The sequence below is a fragment of the Penaeus japonicus genome, unplaced genomic scaffold (genome assembly GCF_977035675.1).
Source record: "Penaeus japonicus unplaced genomic scaffold, GWHDUDI00000001_assembly GWHDUDI00000028, whole genome shotgun sequence".
Taxonomy (NCBI): Eukaryota; Metazoa; Arthropoda; class Malacostraca; order Decapoda; family Penaeidae; genus Penaeus; species Penaeus japonicus.
Window position 1 is genome coordinate 12,406,239 of NW_028234430.1, and position 5,000 is coordinate 12,411,238.

A 5,000-nucleotide genomic window follows, 5' to 3' on the forward strand; every position below is an offset into this window, starting at 1 on the left:
TTCGGCAGAGAGAAACTACGATCACGAGTTAGCGCAAGATAAAAGTGCACTTGCTGCTTAATTGCAATTCACGATGACGTCACTGTGTAACTGAAAATGCGCACGTCAGAACAATAGGAAAAGAACCGCCACTCGAACCAGAGGCGCCATTACAGAAAGGCTGAAAAATCCTAAAATATTAATTTTTACTTTGGTTCTATTTTATATATCTTTACGCATCTGTGAATGCGAAATAGGAGGCTACAGACACGGCAGATTATATAAAATATTGTTTTTATATTGATTATGTTTATGTAAGCTGTTACTCCTACAGTAAAATACAGAACCCGTACTTTTGAGGGTTTATTTTTCTAGAACCCTTTTATTTTGTTTTATATCAACTTGGATATCATTTATTCGCCCCGGATAATGAAAGTGAATGAAACATGGAAATTAAATATGTTTAAGTAATGAATAGAAGTTAAAGTGATATCAGAATGAATTGTAATGAAAGCGACATGAGAATAAATAGTAATGAGATATGATACAAAATTGAATAGTAATGAATAAGGAGTAATGAAAGACGAAATATATGTCCGTAGAGTAAAAGGTAAAGCAAACGCTACAAAACGACCAGATTGGTCTCTGCCGAAAGGTACCAAACCTTCAGCAAATATAATGAAATCTTAATGAAATCAAAATCTTCACCAAATATAGCTGATCAGAGATTTTCTTGATGATTATCGTCAAATTAGGAACGAGTCCATACGTTATGTTGCAAGAATATGCGATGGAACTTTGCTTGCATTTTCCTGAACTCAAGTTAGAACGGAGGCTGATGATTAGTCTGAAATTCCCTTGGTATACTCTCTACCCTCCCTACCTTCCGTAGCAAATGCCGTCCGCAAATTAAAACTGCCATATTTAGATAGTAGACATCATAAGCAGTCAATTGATATCTAGATAGGGTATCAACCAACGAAGTACTTGACCTGTATATTCGTTGTACATTATGGCTCAAAGGAATCTTATGTCGTTGCATTTCAACTGCGTAGTGGGGGATGATTATATCATATTGAACATTGATTTGAGATTCATCTTCAAAGGAAATTGGACACAAGCATGATATAAACAGTCGCTATTCCGAAGGATAACTAGAGAAAAATTAAAATGTTTTTTCTCTATGTAGAAGCATTAGCATCTTTCGTTATTACTATACTAGATAATTTCCTTTAAACTATACATACTTTTTTCAAATAGTATGTCCTATATATTCGGTAATTAATCAGTATTCAACCATTTAAACTTTGAAAGATTAAAACATTTTGTTACGATAAACGTTAATGAAGACGATTGTGATTGAAGTGTATACGTATAATATATGATTTATAATTTATGCATAAAATATTTCACATCATCGGCGATTAAACTGATGCTTTGGAAACAGTTTCAAATACTTATCAAGACAAATCAATGTGTATTAATCAGACGGATATACGACTGAACAGGATGTAATGAATTAATTTCAAAATATCATTACAATGACTCATTTGATTAAACCGTAATAGCTTCGTATTTGGAATTTCACGGTAACAAGAACACCTCTCATAATACCCATAGTGATTAGATATAGCAAAAGGACTCTTAATAAACAATCAATTATCCATCTACGTTAATTGATTGAGGTCTTTTCGTACCAATCTATCAGTAAACGGAAGAAAATTGTTTTGTACTATCGTTATTCATTCCCCAGTGGAGATTTTTCAATCATTTTAATAAGCTGATTTTGAGCACTGATATAACTTTCTATTATTAAAGGGAAATAAATAGTCGGCTAATAAATGTTATTGATAAAAAATATATATATTCATAAGTAGGTTTGCAATACGACTAGACTAGTATCACTATAAGTATTATCATAATCATGATCTTCATCAACAGCATAATTGTTTACATTCTTATCATCAATATTCTTCATTACTTATCATTCACTACCAATCCTACGGTCATTATTTTACTAACATACTTATTATCATCATAAGTATTATCATAATTGGAAGATGAGACAACAGTTTCAAAATCCGCATTTGTTTCATCTTCAAGACTAAGGAGGAACAGAAGAGGAAGTACATAAGAGGGGAAAGGGAAGCCTACCGGTACAAGGAGGACATGTAAGGATAGAGGAACAGAAGCTAAGGCAGGCAAGGTCAAGTCGCAGAGTCCGTGGGGAGAGTGGTCGGTCGGCAGAAGGCTACAGTTTGTGAATGTAAGAAGCAAGAGGTTGAGATCGAGCAGCTTGTTTTTAAGAGAGGGTTCCATCAGTTTGCAGGCGTGGACATCAGACACAAAGAGAGCTGGTGGCATGAGAGAGAGAGAAGAGAGAGAGAGAGAGAGAGAGAGAGAGAGAGAGAGAGAGAGAGAGAGAGAGAGAGAGAGAGAGAGAGAGAGAGAGAGAGAAAGAGAGAGAGATAGATAGATAAATAGATAGATAGATAGACAGATAGAGAGAGAGATAGATACGACTTAACACTTAGATCATGATAGTCATGTTTGCTCTCCTTTCATTATTGACAATTAAAAATAGAAATAACCACACCGACTTTTATCGAGGCTGATTTAAAATAAATTTCACTCTAGGACTGAAGCGTGATTTAATGTTGATAAGAAAACTTTAAACAATTATCGAGTTGAATTGACAATTATTGTAACGGCTTTAACGGTCATTAGGTCACTTCGTTTTCAAAATGCCGAGCAAAAGGATACATGGCATTTCATTGTCATTACTATCGTATAGCCTAATATCTGTTGTGCAACTAGTTTGAACAGTCGGACATAATGTTACGCCTATTCCTAATCCATTGCAGGCGACGATAGATTTGCAGGACAGGTCCCTAAGACGGGCGCTGGTGCCATCGACGAGGTGGACTTTTCGCGCTCTCTTAAATTCACTCTTCTTAATGCTGGAGCCGTATTGTTTTTGTCATTGTTTAGTGTTTTATTATCTTGAGAGAATTATATGTTCCATCTGACAGGTGTTTGTTAATCTTGTCATAGACTAAAATTGAAGCAAAAGATCAATATTGTCTCTTTATGTTCGTTATACTCAATGTGATAGAAGTATTACAGTCTAATGGGAGGATAAAAACTAACGTTATTTATTTCTTCGCATACGTGTACTTTCGTAAATAAATACGAAACAAATAAACACCGCTAATAAAAAAAATAAATAAAGAGAAGTGGAAGAGGAAGGAGACCAGTGTACACGACTATGAAGGCCACTGCACAAAGCAGCCCGTCTGGCCCAGGGGGTGGTTGCAGACGCTGCACATTGCCTGGATCACCTTCTTCTGCCTGCACATCCTGCATCGCCAATAATTCTTGCTGTGTGCCATCGCTCTCTTAAGATAGTGCTTGGTAGGGACGGCTTTTATTTCGTGCTAGGAGAGAATGATATCATCCATGTTTAGGATCTTAAGCTATTAGATATATTTTGGTGAATATTATGATGGATAGAGTTATTACAAGTGCAATCACTACATCCGTCAATAGATAGAATTATCATTCATAGTGCAACATAGAAACACAGCAATCCACTTTCTCCTAACGGTAAATATGCCACCAATTGTAATGGCTCAGTTTGGGTTAGATTGTTTTATTATCGTTATCATTATTGTTATCATCATCATCATCATTATCATCACTGTTATCATTATTCTCATCATTATTATCTGTAGAAGTACTTTTCTAGTGTCATTGTTATCTTTAGCAACACTATTATCACTTCTAATATTATTATCATATCTTTCTTCTCTTCCTCCTCTTCATAATCATGACATTAAATCATCATATTCATTATCACCATCATCACCATTGTATAATTCCTCCTCATCTTTATGATTATCATCACCCTCACCATTTCTATCATCATCATCCCAATCCTATGATTCCTTCTCGTACCCATCATCCCCACCACAACTATCATCATTATCACCATTCTACAATTATTTCTCATCTCCATCATCATCCTCAATCTCCTCCGCATCGTGATCAACACCATCACCATCATCTTAATCATCACCATCCTAGAATTCATTTTTATTTTCATCATCATCACTAACACTACCATCCCTTTCATTGTTATTTTCATCATCTTTTTACAATTCCCTCTCATCTTTATCATCACAACCACCACCACCAAAATTCTTTCTCATCCTCACCATCACCATCTTACATTTCTTTCTCATCCTCACCACCACCATCCTACAATTCTTTCTCATCCTCACCACCACCATCCTACAATTCTTTCTCATCCTCACCACCACCATCCTACAATTCTTTCTCATCCTCACCACCACCATCCTACAATTCCTTCTCATCCTCACAATCACCACCCCCATCCTAAAATTCTTTCTCATCCTCACAATCACCACCACCATCCTACAATCCCTTCTCATCCTCACAATCACCACCACCATGTCCATCCTACAATTGCCTCTAATCCTCATCACCACCACCACCCTCCTCCATCTCCTCCACATCCTAATCATCACCACCACATCCTAATCATCACCACTGCCTCTAATCCTCATCACCACCACCACCCTCCTCCATCACCACCACATCCTAATCATCACCACTGCCTCGTGAGCCTCCAATCTCTCATAACCCACTGTTGTTCTCCTCAAAGTATCAATGGGATAATTCTAACAGTAATCAGATAATTCTCTAATAATCTTAATCATTTCGATTTGATTCCTGAACAAAATTATGGTAATTATGTATTAACTGGGATAAAATTAATACAACTGACTTTATATTTTTGTTTATTTTTTTTACGATATGTCAACATGAAACAGACATAGAAAAAAGAGGGTAGTCATAGAGGAATCAAAACGATTATAATACAGAAATCTATTGAATTATCTCTTTATCAATGGTAATGAAGATAATAGTATAACTATTAAAAAATAGAAAAAAAAAAATTAGACGAATATATGTGTATATGAATGTATGGCTCAATC